The sequence below is a fragment of the Phyllobates terribilis genome, unplaced genomic scaffold (genome assembly GCF_046119375.1).
Source record: "Phyllobates terribilis strain yellow unplaced genomic scaffold, ASM4611937v1 Scaffold_11__3_contigs__length_659146591, whole genome shotgun sequence".
Classification (NCBI taxonomy): Eukaryota; Metazoa; Chordata; class Amphibia; order Anura; family Dendrobatidae; genus Phyllobates; species Phyllobates terribilis.
Genome location: NW_027362771.1, coordinates 432,964,438 through 432,984,310, shown reverse-complemented (window position 1 = coordinate 432,984,310; position 19,873 = coordinate 432,964,438). Strand labels below are relative to the sequence as shown.

Below are 19,873 nucleotides of genomic sequence, written 5' to 3'. Positions count from 1 at the left end.
CTTCGTTTTATACTCACTTTCCAAGTTCGGCACACCCAATAAACAATTCCCTATTATAGCAAGGCAAATGCACCGTCACTTTACAAGTGTCTGTGGACTATGAAATGTAATGTGAGTAAATGGGTGATGAGTGGGCTTCCTGGAATTTGTGCCTTTCATGTGTCACACAAATACAGAAGGAAACTAGTACTTGCATTTTCATAATTCCTTGTTGTGTATTATGCAAACCAATGACACAATCTATGTGTAGATGCAAAACGTGACATTTTATTCTCCCCTTAAATGTTCTTATAATGTTTCTTTTTTTCCTCTGCAACAATTCAGTGTTTGGGTCTGTGCACTCAACCGTTTATCTCATATGATTGTTATTTGTAGCTTTCATGGATAGCATTCGTACCTATGATATCTTACGGGTTGTGTACATATCCGATTTTTTTCTTCGGACTGAGTGGTCAGCAGAAAAAAAATCGGAAACATGTCCAATTTTGATCCAAGTGTCGGCAATGCAAATCTATAGGTCAGTGAAAAAAATCGGATCGCACTCGGATGACATCACGGCTAACAGACTGGAGAAGGTGGAGAATCTTTTTTTTTACCTCTCAACATCTGAGAAAAACTGATGCCACTCTGATCAAACTGTGATCAGGTTAATTGGACCGTTTTTCAGGGATGGAGAGAAAGTGGTCCTGTGACCCTGATATTGAGTATATGCTTTAAAACATAAATGGCTGGTTTAAACACAGGCTCCTGCCCTGTCATATACATTGTCAGACTTTTACAGAAAAACTTTTCTCACATTTATTTTAATACTTCCTACAAACTTTGAAGAAAATTATCACAGATAATAATCTCAACCATCTTCTTGTCACATTTCTGGCTGCTGGTCTGCAAATTTTTATTTGATAAAATGGTGAAATAGTTTGAATTTCCTCCAGTATCTTCTCATTAGGAAATACATGCCACCATAGCAGAAAAAACAGGAGCTAAATGTGTGTAATACGATACTTACAAATATTAATTACGGTGCTTATTAATTATACCTATTATTCTTCTCTGATATCACTTTGTCCATCCAGTGACCATGATTATCCACCAATATTGTGCTCTAGAGTTTCTCACCTATTCTAAAGCTTGTGTTACATTGAGACAGTAGTATGTAGCTCTTCTATACATCATGGCAGTAACCATTTTTAGGTTGTCCAAGCAAAGTGTGAATCAAAGTATTTGCAAGGGCTGTAACAGATGCACAGCATGTCTAATTCTTGTCTAAATTAAAAAATGCCCTTTTGACGTTACCTTATAAATATTGGGACAGGTGAAAATTGTGCTTTTGTTGTAGCATATTTACTGGCAGATCTTACAAATTGAACATGCACAACCCAACCATTATTCTCAATATATACAGTAATGTGCAAAAGTTGTAGGCAAATGTGGAGAAATGTTGCAAAGAGTCCAGGAATTGATATCTAGGATTACATCAAGAGACAGAAGTATTTAAAGCACGCCTACATCCACAGAAGATCTGTGGTTAATTCTCCAAGATGTTTGGAAGAACGTACCTGTTGAGTTCTTTCAAAAACTGCGTGCAAGTGTAACTAGAAGAATTGTTGCTGTTTTGAAGTCAAAGGGCAGTCACACCAAATATTGAGTTGATTCACATTTCTTTTTCTGCTCATTCACTTTGTGTTTTGCTACTTCATAGAAATAAACTAGTAACACTTCTATTTTTGAAAGAATTCTTAACATTTTTTCCACAACTGCCTAGTCTTTTGCACAGTACTGTATAAGAAATGATATATTGCTAGTGCCACCCTTATAAAATCACCTGGACAGGCAAGAATTCCATCACCTGTGCAATACTAAGGAAGTCCTGAAAACATGATCTGTTGGTGGCTCTTGAGGACTGGAGTTGGGGAACACTGATATAGATAAAGGCAAAAAAACAAAAGGGATAAGCCAATTTGCCCTAAAAGGGAGACTGTTGCATTGTTTGTGGAAGCCTGGTGGCTGTTAATAGAGCTTCCAAGGACAGGACACTCTGTTTACCAGATCCCAAGGGTTGCCCTGGCCTTCACCCTTTAACCACTGTACAGGGATCTCCTGGGCTACGGACACAAGTCAGCTGCTGACCTGTGGAGCAATCTGAAGGAAAGAAGGGTCGCCATGTGGTGTTAATGCCAAGAGGTCAAGTCATGGACAAAATCAGAAAAGCAAGTGAAAGCTGAAAATACAACCTCAGGTCAGAAAACGGGATAAATGAGGAAGACAATACAAGAGCAAGGACTAAAGCTACAGGCCAGTTAAGCAGAACTTATTGACTGGCAGTAGAAGTCAGGGACCCTGGGGTTTAAATTGCAGATTTCTATAGTATTGCTGGAAAAGCCAATTGCTGCACTTGACCATCTTTGGCTGTCCCTTAGAGAAAGAATGAAGCAGTGTTTAGAATTTCAGAGCCCCGTTCTTCAGATCAATGGGGATCTCAAAGGAATGAGAACCACTGATTAGAAAGTTATCACATATCTATGGAAGTTGTGGTAACTTTCAATGAAGTGAATAGCCCTTTAAGCATCCTGTAGGTATGCCACATATGTTTGATAGGTCTATGCCCCTCAAATATGGAGAAAAACAGAGTCTGATGAGTGATGACTGTGGCCTCAAGTCTGAACAGAGTTTTAGGAAAGGTGGCCGCACATGCATGCTATCGTCTTCACTGAAGCCTATAGGTGTTACAGAAAGCGATGGACAAACAGCAGTGAGTGGTAGTAATTGATTCCTGTGCAGACAGCAGTACAGCAGTTACAGGGTTGTAAATAGTACAATTATTGTATTATTATCATTAATGGCACCAGCTTTCTTCAAGCTTTCCATCCACAGGTCTCTGCACGTCCTGTAATTCTTTTCATTTCAATAAACCACTTTAAGGAGCAATGTTTCCCAAACTATGCTAGTTATGCTGGGAATTGAATTGGTTGCTGCAGGGCAAATGTTTGAACTGAGAAAACAGAAAAGGCAATTTATCGGCACATAACGGTTTTCTGCATGTGTTCCAAATGATTACAGGAGAGAGTTAACAGCAGAAAGCTTGAGATATGTTTAGACTGTGATAAGGAAAAATTAAAAAGATGAATAATCCATAATGGATATAAATTCATAGATTAATGGACTTCTACATTAGTGATAGATTTCAGTCTATTTGTATGGTCTGGTGAGAGTTACAGTGTAAGTATCCAACTTAATGTTTAATACATTCAACTACTTAAAGGGAATCTGTCACCAGGTTTTTGCTATCTCATCTGAGAGCAGCATGATGTAGAAAAAGAGACTCTGAATCCAACGATGTATCACTTAGTTTATTGGATTAAGCGGTTATGACACAAGCAAGAGTTTTTAGATCTAGCATACAGCAGAGCTGAGAAAGCTGATCACGCCCACACCACAGATGTCCCCACCAACACCAGGCTATCTATGTCCATAGTCTATAGACAGTGAGCTGCTTATCAAAGGAAGGGGCGGAGTCGGACTAGCATGCGCGGCGCTGATGTAGCTGTATAGTTCAAACAATGATAATCACCAGAAATAGAAAGAACTACAGAACTCCTTTTAGCTGGTAGGTGCACCGATAGGGTCCCAACCTCTTAAAATATAAAATAAAATGGAATCCGGGACTCCATTAATTATGACATACAAATTTAATTTTTTACAATTGGAAATCGATTTACAGAGATTTTACCGTAATCTCAGATTAAAAGCACTATTCTCCTCACAAGAAGGCAGAATGATAGGTGTCACGGGAAGTGAAGGGTCTACCAATCTTCAGAGTTTGTGACTTAGACACAGTAGGTCTTTTATGTCACCAAACAATATTCACCCGGTGGAGACATTTATGGTTCTTTCAGAAAAAAATATGGCAGAATTAAGGAGGAACATAGACAGAAGTCACCTACATTGTCCCTCCAATCTTAATGATTCAGACAGACAGACATTATAGATGACAAGGATTTAGTCATTATATCGGCAGATAAGGGTGGGCCAACGGTAGTGATGGACAAAATCAATAATATAGAGCAAATTTTGTCACAATTATCTAAACAGAGGTTTATCGTAGGTTGCCATACAATCCCTCTAAATCTATAGAGGATAAAATCAAAAGGGTAATCTATCACAACAGTACACTACAAATCATTGATAAGAAAACATCAGAATTTTTGTAAAAAAAAAGAATCCCATCATCCCTTTTTTATGTTTTACCCAAAATTCATAAACAATTCGATAAACCTCCAGGAAGATCAATAGTCTCTTCAACCAATTGAACATTATCACCACTGGCCATACTATTAGAAAGAGTCTTAACCCCACTTATTAAATAAACTACTTTGCTTCTGCTTGACACAGGGTCTTTTCTTACATGCATAAAGAATCTTGACAAATTAACAGATGAAGCCATCTTGATAACTTGGGAGGTGTCTAGCTTCTACACCTTGATATCACATAACAAAGGTATATCTACAGTGCATCATTCTGGGAATTGTAAAGAGGCTACAGATGTTTGTATTGAATTACGGTTCTTAAGGTCAACATTTTTTCTCTTTCAGAACACGTTTTCTTTGCAGATACAGGGCAATGGGGTACAATGTGGCCCCCCATATGCAAAATGCTACATGGCCTCTGTGAGGAGCTGCCCACTTACTAAAGACTATGATACTTTTCCAGCACGGACCACCATTTTCGTCAATATTATTATTGTGTGTTATTAATGATTTACTTGTTATGTTTTATATAGTTCTGCTTACTTGTCAGTATGTAAGATTCACTTGTAAAATGTCCAGCATTTCACTAATCTCATCTTTATCTCAGGAGTCCATTGTTTCAACAGTCAATAATCTCATTAGGTGAGTGTAGATTGTAGACACAGTGTAGCTGTCACCACAGGCGGTCTTACAGGCAGTCTCAGATGAAGGCTTCTAGAATATTCTTCATTGCTTTAGCGAACAGTAAATGCTTAAGGGAAAGGGTGTCATCACTTCTGAGCTGGGAGGGGGCTGACCCCAGAGAAGGAGAGGAGAGACATGTTTTAGTTTGGGGAGTTGGTGGAAGGATACCGGAGGGTTAGGATCTATGGCTGTGCTCCTGGTGCTGATGGATGGATGGCTTACGGAGTGTTGAAGAGCTGTTATCAACTAAAGTGGATAAACGTGCTTCATTTGTGGATATGTCATTTGGATTTAAACTTTATTGAAGGACTGCTGCTACTGGATATCTGTGCTTTAATTGTTTTATCTGTCGTCTGGAGGATCATGGACTGTGGCTACAGACCATACTGGCTGGAGATACGAAATCTGTGGGCCAACCAATAGTTGGGAGACAGTATCACCTGATACAAAGCCAGGGGAACTACTGATCCCAGGTTGAGAACTTAAGGACTGAGACAACTGTATTTTGGCCATTTACCTGGAATTGCTTTATTATCATGGCTGTGATTAATAAAATATTGTTGCATCGTTAACCTGCCTAGGTGATTACTTACAACCCACAACCTCAGATCTCTACAGCCTCCTTTGAAGAACAATTTGTCTACACACATCCCTTGTACAGAACACATTTGAGATGCTGGCGTCAATACATTGACGATATTTTTTGCATCTGGGTGGGCTCTTTGGACTCTTTGCTTGACTTTGATCAATATATCAATGTTGTCTGGCCCACATTAAAATTTGAAATGCATCGTCATTACTGTGAAATTAATTTTCTAGATACAATGGTCATAAAAGGGGAGGAAGGGTTTCTGTCAACTGATCTGTCAACAAGGCTACAGTTAGGAGGATTCGTAACTGGCTCAGTGATCGTACTCAAAGAGTGGTAATAAATGGTTGCACATCCAATTGAAAGAGTGTTTCAAGTGGGGTACCACAAGGCTCTGTCCTGGCCCCAGTGCTGTTCAACATTTTTATAAATGATCTAGATAAGGGAACTGAAGGTGAACGAATCAAATTTTCAGAAGATGGAAAGCTAGGAGGGATAGCTAACACTAGAGAAGACAGAAAAAGGATAGATAGATAGATAGATAGATAGATAAGCTTGAACAATGGGCAGCAACTAATAGAATGGAATTTAACATGGAGAAATGCAAGATTCTATATATATCTGGGCAAGAAAAATAAAAAATTACATCTATAGAATGGGAGGAATAGAACTAAACAACTGTATGTGTAAAAAGACTTGGGTACACTAATAGATCACAGACTGCACATGAGCCAACAGTGTGATGCAGCAGCAAAAAAGGCAAACACAGTTCTGGGATGTAGTAAGAGAAGCATAAGGTCTAGATCACGTGAAGTAATTATACCCCTCTACTCCTTCTTGATCAGGCCCCATCTGGAATACTGTGTCCAGCTCTGGGCACAACATTTTAAAAAAGACTGAAAAACTGGAGCAAGTTCAGAGAAGAGCTACCAGGATGGTGAGTGGACTGCAAAGTATGTGTTACGAGGAACGGTTAAAGGATCTGGGAATGTTTAGCTTGAGAAAAAGAAGGTTAAGAGGAGACTTAATAGCTCGTAATTAATCTGCTAACGCTTATCTAATACTGGGTTCCTACATTCATATACGTATATATTTCCCCCTTCCCCACCTCCTTTTTATGGATTTAGCTTTAATTTGCACACTATGCTGCGCCGTCGTGCATATGATTATCACCATAACTCTAAGGTCCTACCATTTGCTGGGTACAAAGAGACCTATACTGGGTATTATATATCATGTATCCTTCCCTATATGTAACTTATGTCTGTATACTGGCTTCATATTCTGATGATCTCATATTTTTGCTTCTAACAGGCTATGATATAAATTTTGAACAATATATGAAATTTAAAGAGCCGAATAGAATTTATATCAATTTGTACAGTGTGAGTTGCATTCATTTATGTTAATATCTGCTAAACTGCATTGTATTTTTTCTTTTTTCTTTATTTGCTATTATGACACATTATGTGTTCACCAAGATATTGGAGAACAGATATCAAGGAAAATGGAACCATCAATGCTTGCAAATTACTGCTGGACAATTTTAAGAGATGATCCGATGCAGAAGAACAAGAGACAAGTAAAAAAGAGTTGTCACTGAACGCGGACCAAAGTTTATAGTGCAATTTCTGTAACTGTTTATAATTCATTTAATTTATATAATTAATACATATCACCTCTATGCTGATGACATACAGCTCTACCTCTCTTGACCCGATATCACCTCCATACTAACCAGAATCCCACAATGTCTGTCCGCTATTTCATCCTTCTTCTCTGCTAGATTTCTCAAACTTAACATGGATAAAACTTAATTCATCATCTTTCCACCATCTCACTCAACCCCCCCCCCCAACTGACCTATCCATCAAAGTCAACTGTTGTCCACTTTCCCCAGTCCCACAAGCTCACTGCCTCGGTGTAACCCTGGACTCTAATCTCTCCTTCAAACCACATATCCAAGCCCTTTCCACTTCCTGCTGACTCCAACTCAAAAATATCTCCTGGATCCGCACATTCCTCAACCAAGAATCTGCAAAAACACTAGTGCACGCCCTCATCATCTCCCACCTCGACTACTGCAACTTCCTGCTCGGTGGCCTCCCTTCTAACACTCTCACACCCCTCCAATCTATCCTAAACTCTGCTGCCCGACAGATCCACCTATGCCCACGCAATTCGCCGGCTTCTGTTAATCTCTTCACTGGCTCCCCATTGCCCAGAGACTCCAGTTCAAAACCCTAACCTTGGAATACAAGGCCATCCACAACCTGTCTCTACCATATATCTGTGACCTAGTCTCCTGGTACTTACCTCCGATCCTCACAAGATCTCCTGCTCTACTCCCCCCTTATCTCCTCTTCCCACAATTGCATACAAGATTTCTCCCGTGCATCCACCCTACTCTGGAACTCTCTACCCCAACATATCAGACTTATTGTAATTGTTTTTGCTATGTATACACCTTTTCACATGTAAAGCGCCATGGAATAAATGGCACTATAATAATAAATAATAATAAAATAATAATAATTCGCAATAGCATTTAGACATGTTTTAGTTTTTTGAATTGTTGCTAAGTTTCCTGTAAATAAATATCAGAAAATTGGCATAACAAAATATTCTGCATCTTTATATTTCTAAAAATAATAATGTATCAAAGCACTGCAACTTTTCTACATTAATTATATGTAGCAGTAAAAGGAAAACTCTTTGATGTCATAAAAACTAGAGGCAACTAAATGTTCATTGTCAGATTTGAATTCAGGTTAAAATCATTAAGAAATGACTCATTTCATTCCTCAACTTGACAATTTTTGAAAATATGTAGAACAGTGTAACCTATTCCTAAACAATGAAGCTCACACTTGCTCGTGTGCGTCTCTTTTGCATTTTGGTGTTATGAAACTAGGCCTTCTGGTCACTCATTCACTCACCTGCAAAACATTTTATGCAGACACCCACTACCTCTCATTTTTGTGTACGTATGAATTACATTACACATGTACTGGGAAGGCACTTGGCACATGTGCAAAATGGCTCCATAGGACCTCTTTGACTTGGACTATGCCAAAGTAGCAATATACCCTACTATAAATGTTTTTTTTAAGCAACTTAGTTTCATGTGAAAGATTCATTGTCTATTTTCAAATGTAATTCATTTCTAGCACCAGGGACACTGAGACAGAAAGCAGAGGCAGGTCTTTTTCCCTCTGCTACTGCTCTCCAGTTTGTGAAACTGCATGCAGACATAATAGGGAGGACAACGATCTGGGTAGGCAAGCCATTGGACAGTGACGAAAAAATCACGTGCTGGGAAGTGAAGCAACATTCCTGCACCTATAGTGCTGGTAGAATGCTGATGAAGAAGAGACACCCACTCAGAGTGGATGGGAAGAACATGAAAATTGTGACAGTTCCTGGACATATCAGTCAGGTATGTGCCCCAAAAGCACTTTAAACTACTTATGAAAAATGATGGCAGCGAATCTGTGCTTTTTTGTTACAGGTTTTGTTTGAAAGAACAAGTAGGTTTTAAAGGGTTTTCATTTTGTGAGTTCCTCTTAAAATGGCCTCATTCAGACTCCAGCATTTCACACGCGTGTTCTGTGCGTGCTTTTCTTGGATAGAACAGCTACCCTTTGTAGTCTATGATGCTATTTTCATGTCCGTGCTTTTTACAGACTGTGTGTCTGTAAAAAAAATCATGAAAACGTCCAATTTTGATCTGAGTCACAGATTAAATTAACCCCTTCACCCTCGGGCCATTGTCCGTTTTTGTGCTTTCGTTTTTTGCTCCCCTTCTTCCCGGAGCCATAACTTTTTTATTTTTCCATCAATATGGCCATGTGAGGGCTTATTTTTTGCAGGACAAGTTGTACTTTTGAATGACACCATTGATTTTACCATATTGTGTATTGGAAAATGGGCAAAAAATTCCAAGTGCGGTGAAATTGCAAAAAAAGTGCAATTCCACAGTTGTTTTTTTTACCATGTTCACTAAATAATAAAACTGACCTGCCATTATTCACCAGGTCATTAGTTCGTAGATACCAACAATGTATAGGTTCTTTTTTATTTAAGTGGTGAAAAAAAAAATCCAAAGTTAAATAAAAAAATAAAAAAAAGTTGCCATTTTCCAAGACCCATAGCGTCTCCATTTTTCGGGATCTGGGACTGCGTGAGGGCTTATCTTTTGTGCGCCGAGCTGACATTCTTATTGATACTATTTTGGGTTAGATACGATGTTTTGATCTCCCATTATTGCATTTTATTGCAATGTTGCGGCGATCAAGAAAACGTAATTCTGAAGTATTTGATTTTTTTTTCTCGTTATACCGTTTACCAATCAGATTAATTCTTTTTATATATTGATAGATCGGGTGATACTAAATATGTGTATTTGATTTTATTGCTTTATTTTAAATGGGGCGAAAGGGGGGTGATTTGAATTTTTATATATTTTTTTAAATTTTTAGAAACATTTTTTTTTTACTTTTTACATGCTTCAATAGTCTCCATGGTAGACTAGAAGCTGAGATGATCAGATCGCCTGTAAATAGCAGAATTGCTCATAGCATCCTGGCAATGACAACCGCATGGGGTCTCCTGCAGACCCTGGGTTGTCATGCCAACCCATCGGCGACCCGCGGTCATGTGACACAGGCGTCGATGGGTGGGACTTATCATGTCCTTCCGTCGTGGCCATGTTAAATGCAGTTATCAGAGATTGACAGCGGCATTTAACATGTTAACAGCCGCGGGTGGATCGCGATTCCAGCCGCGGCTGTTAGGAGCGCATGACAGCTGATCAGATCAGCCATCCTGTCCCCAGAAAGGTGCGGGCTTAGCGCCGGAGCCCGTGCTGAAGGGATAGACACGACATGTGCCATACATGTACAACACATGTCGGAAACGGGTTAAAACACCACTCCAGTGGGGTTTTTTTTTCAGCACTGGAGTGGTTCTACTAATCTTAACCTTTTATTGTTGCCGCTCCGGTCCCGTGGTGCCATCTTGTGACTGCAACTCCTTACTGACCGGAAGTCACAGGTAACGGTCACAAGCTCTCAATGCAAGTCTATGAGAGCAAGAATGAAGCTCCATAGACTAAGATTTTAACCATGTAATGGGTAGGTGAAGCTTTGAAAAAAAAAATTTCTGCTTAAAAGTAAATCACTAATGAAACACAAAGTGAAAAAACGGAGCAAACACTGATGAAACCAGGATCCAAAACACTGATGAAAATCTAACTTTTTTTTTTGCATATGAGAAAAATCACTGAATGAGGCTTAACTTGAATCATAAAAGGATAATCAAACTGTATAAAACAGGTTTCAATATCCTATGCTACAAGGAAACCATAATAACCTGTCAGCAGCAATGACAAAGGTAAAGTAAGGTACACAAGGCAATCGTACCAGGAAAAACAAACATTTCAATATTGTGAGTGGGAGAGAGGTTGGGGCATTTTGCAAGACTGAACACCTGTAACAATTTGAGAATAGCATCACTGGTACATTTTATATATTTGTTTTATAAATACATGTAGACGTTGTACATTCCATTTGCAAAGAGCTGGTACTTCTAGAACAATGCCAATTTAATGCCCGAAATGTGACAAAAGATGAAATCATGCCATTATTTATAAGCCAGAAAAAAAATAATTTTGTAAAAATGTTTTTTATTCTCTTAAAAGCAGTACAACATAAAAAATACATAGAAATTAGCTTTTTCCGTAATCATCGTGACCCACAGAATAAGATAACATGTAATCTTTACAGCACAGTGAATGCCATAAGTAAAAAAAATAAATATGGTGGGATATGTATTTTTTTTCTCTCCTTAACGCCCCACGGAGACTTTTTCCTCACTATTCAATACATTATAGTAAAAAAAATGGTGCCATTCGAAAAGACGACTCTGTTGGTGGAAAAATATGTCTCTTGGAAGACTGGAATGAAAAACAAAGGCGAAAAACAAAACAAAAAATGTCTGCAGTGGGCTCAGGTCTATACTTATTGCTACATTTTTGGTGTACTCTAAATCAATGGGCTCAGAGACAGAATGATCAGCGCAGAGTATTAGCATAATGTGAATATAGACTAAGGTTATATTTTCAAATTCTGAGTTTAAGTAGAGAAGACCTTTGTTCAGGTCTCTCATGAATTAGTTAAAGCAGTTACAAAGAGTGTCTCTCTGTGAGGACAAGACCTAAGACCACATGGCATTAAATGCAAAAGCTGTTGATTTAAAGGGGAACCTGTCATTAGTTTTTTCATGTCTGAACTAAGACTAGCACCTTAATGAGTGCCTGTGCTGCATTCCATAAAGGGGTATATAACGCCCTGACTCCCCCTGTATACCGGCCAAAAAACTTTTGCAATTCTCCTGCGCTCTATGTAAATCTTGCCGGTCCGATAGGCGTCCTTCCTTACTCCCGGCTTTTGATCGCCGTCCTCCTGCTCTGGTTGACGTGGATGACGCCTCCTGCGTCATCCACATAGCCAGGCGAAATCTTGTGCCTGTACCGAAACATAACTGGCTCGCGCCTACTCACTTTGCTCTGCCCTGCTGTGGTCAGAGCCTAAAACATAAGTGTACATGCGCCCTTATGTTTTAGGCTCTGCCCACAGTAGGGCAGAGCAAAGTGCACAGGCGTGAGCTGGCGATGTCTCCGCGCAGGCGCGAGATTTTGACTAGTCATGTGGATGACGCAGGAGGCGTCATCCACGTCAATCAGAGCACCGCTGCCACAAATATGTGATGAACCACACTTCGCAGCCCCGCCTGACGTCACTATTACATCGGAGGGATCACCCGGTAGGTCTCCCCACTTTCATCAACATGACGTTTCGCCCCCCCTGGGGATATGTAAGGTTAGCATAGTACAGTTTTACATAGACACCACCTGTCCACACAGGCACAGGGATGCACGGGGAGTGAGAGAGGGTGGCCCACGCAGCCGCTGGCATGGCACAACACTCTCTCACAACTCTGACAGGCTGAGAGGGTTTCACTAGCACCAGTGAAACAGAGCCTTGCCAGCCTGGCAGGACTGCCTCAGTTCCTCGTTAGATATAACCCCGGTCCGTTAACGGGATTATATTGTGCCAGAAATCAGCCCCATTAGCATGTGAAGTTAAACCAAGAATACGGACGTGTGAATTCGTGGATCGAGATGAAAGAGCAACCCAAGGTTAAATTATATATTTACAAAGGAAGGAATTAAATTCTCTAGCGTTGTCCGTATAATGAATAAGACTTTTCAGTTGAAATGCATCGGTTTGTAACTTGGGCACTTGGTGGTATGCCATTACATTAGCTTTTATGACTTAGCAATAAATGTGAAGTTTTAATTATATGGACAACGCTGGAGAATTTATTTCCTTCCTTTGTTCACATTTGAAACATCCCTGACCAGGGCAGCTCCATGTGGTGATCTCCTCTCAGATAAGGTGCAACAAACAACGGTGAGCTGACTTTCCTCTCACTTCTCCCATTCTTAAAAATTATATATTTAATTGCCTTAAGGGCACACTAGACAAAAGACTATATACACAATGGTTATACATATACAATGGTCAGATATGCAAATACAGGAGGTAGTACACAAGGTATAAGCAGATGAAACATGTTAGTTACCAGCTTGATGTTCGGGTTTAGAGTTGGACCAGATGGGGGTTGTGGGGTGCTAGTTGTTTCCAGCTCCTTCCAACATGATACACGCCGTGACCCCTCTCAGAAGTAAACAGCAGGAAAAGAAGAGAGAGCCACATGGCCTCACAAGATCATTTAACCCCTTGGTCAGACTCTCCCTTTCAAGCCCCCAGGATGGTTCTAGTCTCCCCTCACCTGGGCTATTGGTAGCTGAAGTTCCAAAACCTATTATGGATCATAACTTCTCAACGAAATGTCATAGGGTGGCGGATTTGGTGCCATCGGATCCAGCCGGGCCCCTGTTACACTTGGAGTCCAAACTCAGCTTTGCTACCTGGCTTCTACTAGCCATTCTACGTATCTCCCCACCCTGGGGTGCTAGAACGGATCGAGACCCTGACAGGCGTTCGGCCCATTTCCAAAATATTGAAAATGTAACCGGTATACAGCTATGACATACATAACTTCATAATCTCCTTATGAAATTCCCATCTGACTGGGGAATTGGAATAAAGCAGTTACACAGTGTGTGGCAGGGGGTCATCCTGAGTGAGGGTGTGAGGTTTTTTCCTTTTGAAGCTGATGAGGCGGGTGAACCACCTGCTCAGCCAGGTGTCCTGTTTCAGCTTCACATTTTGAAGGAGGATTGTAGTCTCAGACCGGATATGATACAGGAGATTTTCAAAAGGTTTTGGGGGGGTATACAGCGGGAGTCAGGGGGGTTATATACCCCTTTATGGAATGCACTACAGGCGCTGATTAAGGTGCTAGTCTTAGTTCAGACATGAAAAAACTAATGACAGGTTCCCCTTTAAATCAACAGCTTTTGCATTTAATGCACTGGTGACAGGTTCCCTTTAAATGGGAACTGTGTAATGCTTTCTTTCCCCTGTAAAGGCACTGCAGAGAAATTCACAGTTGCAGCCACATTTCCCCTATTAAAACAGCTGATGGTTGGTGGTCCCAACAGTGTGACAACCTTTGAAAACCTTATTCTGGAAAGGCTCTTCTAACAAAAAGGACTGCAAAATGTATAAAATGATGTCTCAGAATGTAATCACTACAATGATTGGATACCAGCAGTATTAGAGATCTATGATCATTTGGACTATTAAGGTATATGCCCACGATAAGGAATAGTAGCGTTTTGGATGCAGCATATTTTCACTGTGTCCAAAACGCTGCGTTCTACATTACGCACTTGTCTTTTGTAACTATGCGGTTTTACCGCATCTAATGACAGTCTATTAGGGAAAATACGCAGAGGAGATTAGCGTCTCCGCTACAGAAATTGACATGCTGCAGCTCGGAAACCCATAATGCAGGTCAGTTTATGCAGCGTTAAAAAGAAGCACAGTGGGGATGGGATTTCTATAAATATAAATCTATAAATATAACCTTAACTGGTCATGTTTTCACTTTCTTGATCATTAAATAGGTTATCCACTTTAAATAAAGTGTTCCCCAAATGGCATTATATATGTGACATAAAGAACAGATCAGGAAGTCACCCACCCTGGCTCCACCTCCAGCTCTCCGCCACTGCTGCAGTGACATCATATCGACAGCTCACTTCACCGCTGCAGCCAATCACTGAGCTCAGTGGCTCCGCTGATGTAGATGGCATAGGGGTGACATCATCACTGCAGCGGAGAGCCGACACTGGACTTAGTGGAAAGTACCTGCTCTGTTTACTATGTTACATACATGAAAAAGTTTGGGGTCCACTTTTCTTAAAGTGCAAGACCCCTTTAACTGCATTCATGTACACACCATATTTTTGGCATAAAGAAGGAGATACAAAAGTTAATTTTTAAGAAGCAACTTACGATTCTCTAACAGGATGGAAAAAAATAACTTCTGATGTCTATTAAGAAAACTGATCCTTTTTATATAAAGTGGAAGTGGTATTACTCCTTTTTTTCCTTTTCAGACTTTGTACTGTATGTTTACATAAAGCAGAAAAGGCTGTTATGGGTTTGGATCACTACTTGATCACTACTTTAGCCTTTCATTCCATAGAAACAGATGGGACTAATACAGTATATGTTTCTATATGGATTTGGTTTTGGTTTAAAAGGAACTTGCCAGCAGTTTTGACTGTGCACGGGGTTCAGTAGGAGATCTGTGCACCATTTTAGTCACAGCATAACTCTTAAGACCTATTCACACTGAGTTTATGCAGTGCGCCTTAGACTTAGCCGGGGTTACGGAAACACAGGAACCACATGGGACCCCCACTAGGAACAGCAGAGTGCAATGGTGAAAAATGAAATCCAATTGTACTCGGTGCTGTTTTCTGAAGATGTCCGTCCTATGTCCATCTGAAAAAAATGGACACCATCAGCAAACACTGACAATGCAGACTATGGCTCCATTGGGGTTTTAGTCTGAATCCCATCCTTCATGGATTCAGATGGCGCCCCAGGCAGAATCCTAGATGACCCTCAGATTTGCAGGGTCCGCTGTTCTCTATGGCCAAGTTCCAAAGATGAGTATTTTTTTTTTAATGCTGCAAATTTTCTACAGCATTTCTGCATAATTAGCAAAATTAGATTACTTCCGCTTCTGAGTGGTTTTTTTTACCAGCTGAATGTTTTTCAGCTGCAGTTTTTGTCTCTTCTTACTATACCAAGTTTTATATAAAGCAGATTTGCTTTGGAAACTTCCTGTTTGCGGCGTTATCTAATTATTGATAAAGTCAGGTGCGGTAGTACACTAAAAACATTTACGTGGTTTTTATCTGTGGATTTTTCGCACATCATTCAAGTCTATCGTGAAAAGGCGCAAATAAAATGCAGATTTACAGCAAGAGAAATTGACACACTGCAAATCTCAAGAACACACCGCAGGTCAGCTTCCACAGCCTGAAAAAAACAGCATGGGGGGCATGAGATTTACTTAATCTCAGAGACATTGTTGGAACTGTAAGACCCTGCGGTTTTTGTTTACAAAAATAAGCAACAGAAAATATGCACCAAACTCTCATCATGGGAATTAAGCCACACCGCTTTCCTTCCTTCTGCTCCTAAGTGATGGCTGTAGTGGACTAGGACCACCTGGCATAACCCACAGCGGGCACCATAGGACATACTGGTAGTTCTTCTGTTTGTAGCCTGTTCTCTCAGTTGTAAAAAGTGCCACTCCACACTATGGCACCTGTGCTGTGCCACTCCACACTATAACACCTGTGCTGTGCCACTCCACACTATGGCACATGTGCCACTCCACACTATGGCACCTGTACTGTGCCACTCCACACTATGGCACCTGTGCTGTGCCACTCCGCACTATAGCACCTGTGCCACTCCACACTATGGCACCTGTACTGTGCCACTCCACACTATCTCATCTGTGCTGTGCCACTCCGCACTATGGCATCTGTGCTGTGCCACTCCACACCATGGCACCTGTGCCACTCCACACTATGGCCCCTGTGCTGTGTCACTCCACACTATGGCATCTGTGCTGTGCCACTCCACACTATGGCACATGTGCCACTCCACACTATGGAACCTGTGCTGTGCCACTCCACACAATGGCACCTGTGCCACTCCACACTATGGCACCTGTACTGTGCCACTCCACACTATGGCACATGTGCCACTCCACACTATGGAACCTGTGCTGTTCCACTCCACACAATGGCACCTGTGCCACTCCACACTATGGCATCTGTGCTGTGGCACTCCGCACTATGGCATCTGTGCTGTGCCACGCCACACAATGGCACCTGTGCCACTCCACACTATGGCCCCTGTGCTGTGCCACTCCACACTATGGCATCTGTGCTGTGCCACTCCACACTATGGAACTTGTGCTGTGTCACTCCACACAAAGGCACCTGTGCCACTCCACACTATGGCACTTGTGCTGTGCCACTCCACACAATGGCACTTGTGCTGTGCCACTCCACACTATGGCATCTGTGCTGTGCCACTCCACACTATGGCACTTGTGCTGTGCCACTCCACACAATGGCACCTGTGCCATTCCACACTATGGCATCTGTGCTGTGCCACTCCGCACTATGGCATCTGTGCTGTGCCACTCCACACAATGACACCTGTGCCACTCCACACTATGGCACCTGTGCTGTGCCACTCCACACTACGGCATCTGTGCTGTGCCACTCCACACAATGGCACCTGTGCCACTCCACACAATGGCACCTGTGCCACTCCACACTATGGCACCTGTGCTGTGCCACTCCACACTATGGCACCTGTGCTGTGCCACTCCACACTATGGCACCTGTGCCACTCCACACTATGGCAGCTGTGCTGTGCCACTCCACACTATGGCACATGTGCTGTGCCACTTCACACTATGGCACCTGTGCCACTCCACACTATGGCCCCTGTGCTGTGCCACTCCACACTATGGCATCTGTGCTGTGCCACTCCACACTATGGAACTTGTGCTGTGTCACTCCACACAAAGGCACCTGTGCCACTCCACGCTATGGCACTTGTGCTGTGCCACTCCACACAATGGCACTTGTGCTGTGCCACTCCACACTATGGCATCTGTGCTGTGCCACTCCACACTATGGCACTTGTGCTGTGCCACTCCACACAATGGCACCTGTGCCATTCCACACTATGGCATCTGTGCTGTGCCACTCCGCACTATGGCATCTGTGCTGTGCCACTCCACACAATGACACCTGTGCCACTCCACACTATGGCACCTGTGCTGTGCCACTCCACACTACGGCATCTGTGCTGTGCCACTCCACACAATGACACCTGTGCCACTCCACACTATGGCACCTGTGCTGTGCCACTCCACACTACGGCATCTGTGCTGTGCCACTCCACACAATGGCACCTGTGCCACTCCACACTATGGCACCTGTGCTGTGCCACTCCACACTATGGCACCTGTGCTGTGCCACTCCACACTATGGCACCTGTGCCACTCCACACTATGGCAGCTGTGCTGTGCCACTCCACACTATGGCACATGTGCTGTGCCACTTCACACTATGGCCCCTGTGCTGTGCCACTCCACACTATGGCACCTGTGCCACTCCACACTATGGCAGCTGTGCTGTGCCATTCCACACTATGGCACCTGTGGCACTCCACACTATGGCAGCTGTGCTGTGCCACTCCACATTATGGCACCTGTGCCACTCCACACTATGGCACCTGTGCTGTGCCACTCCACACTATGGCACCTGTGCCACTCCACACTATGGCAGCTGTGCTGTGCCACTCCACATTATGGCACCTGTGCCACTCCACAATATGGCACCTGAGCTGTGCCACTCCACACTATGGCATCTGTACTGTGCCACTCCACACAATGGCACCTGTGCCACTCCACACTATGGCACCTGTGCTGTGCCACTCCACACTATGGCACCTGTGCTGTGCCACTCCACACTATGGCAGCTGTAAGGTGCCACTCCACACAGTGGCCCCTGTGCTGTGCCACTCCACACTATGACACCTGTGCTGTGCTGCTCCACACTATGGCACCTGTGCTGTGCCACTCCACACTATGGCACCTGTGCTGTGCCACTCCTCACTATGGCAGCTGTGCTGTGCCACTGCACACTATGGCATCTGTACTGTGCCACTCCACACAATGGCACCTGTGCCACTCCACACTATGGCAGCTGTGCTGTGCCACTCCACACAATGGCCCCTGTGCTGTGCCACTCCACACTATGGCCCCTGTGCTGTGCCACTCCACACAATGGCCCCTGTGCTGTGCCACTCCACACTATGGCACCTGTGCTGTGCCGCTCCACACTATGGCACCTGTGCTGTGCCACTCCACACTATGGCACCTGTGCTGTGCCACTCCTCACTATGGCACCTGTGCTGTGCCACTCCTCACTATGGTACCTGTGCTGTGCTACTCCACACAATGGCCCCTGTGCTGTGCCACTCCACACTATGGCACCTGTGCCACTCCACACTATGGTACCTGTGCTGTGCCACTCCACACAATGGCCCCTGTGCCCCATACAACATCTGGGCAGTCTGGTACTTCCCCTCCACAATGACAGGCAGGCAGAGCGGTATTGCTGGGACACTTCTGCACAGGTTTCTGCTCTGTGCCTTGGCACATTTCCGGGCGGGCAGCACTAGGGGCAAGGAGACCGGCTGTCACTCCTGCCCCACTGACTGCTACTGCCCCCTAGCCGCGGGCGCTCCTTTGCCCTTAACACTATGGCACACACTGCACATTATATGCCAGGACGTACCTGTGTTGTCTGCCCACAGCCTGGCACTATGCCCTGCGCCCGGTACCGGCTCCGCTTACATCCCTTGTCCTTCAGAGCTGCACTCCTGTGGGGTCGGCGGGTCCGGGTGCAGGTTCTCCCTCTGAGCTGCCTCCTCTGCTCCTGCTCACAGACTTACTGTGGTGAGTGGCAATGTCACGGCAGCACTTCCCACCCTGACACTAAGCCTGCCTGTAACTCTGCCTCCTCGTGTCACATTAACCCTGTCAGTGCCAGGAGGACCTGCGGCTCGCGAGTGTCCTGTACGGGAATACAGTGAGCGCCAGCAAGCGAGACGAAGGGGGAGCAACAGAGCTCCAACAATGAGAAGTTGTTATTAGGGGGCTGCATGTCTATTAATGATACTGCTGGAGTGTGGGGCTGTCAGAGTCCTCTCTCAGCAGCTGAGGCTCCTGCAGGACGTACATTACAGATCTGTGCTTTATGGGG

General features: G+C 43.2%; 1 protein-coding gene across 1 annotated transcript in view; it reads right to left on the bottom strand.

The window, feature by feature from the left end:
* Positions 1-19,612, bottom strand: part of FES (FES proto-oncogene, tyrosine kinase) — a 177,638-nt gene extending 158,026 nt beyond the window's left edge. Inside the window, exon 1 of the mRNA XM_073653191.1 lies at positions 19,406-19,612. The gene's annotated coding sequence lies outside the window, so the exon portion shown is untranslated. The remainder of the gene's footprint in view (positions 1-19,405) is intronic.
* Between the last annotated feature and the right edge of the window lie 261 nt (positions 19,613-19,873).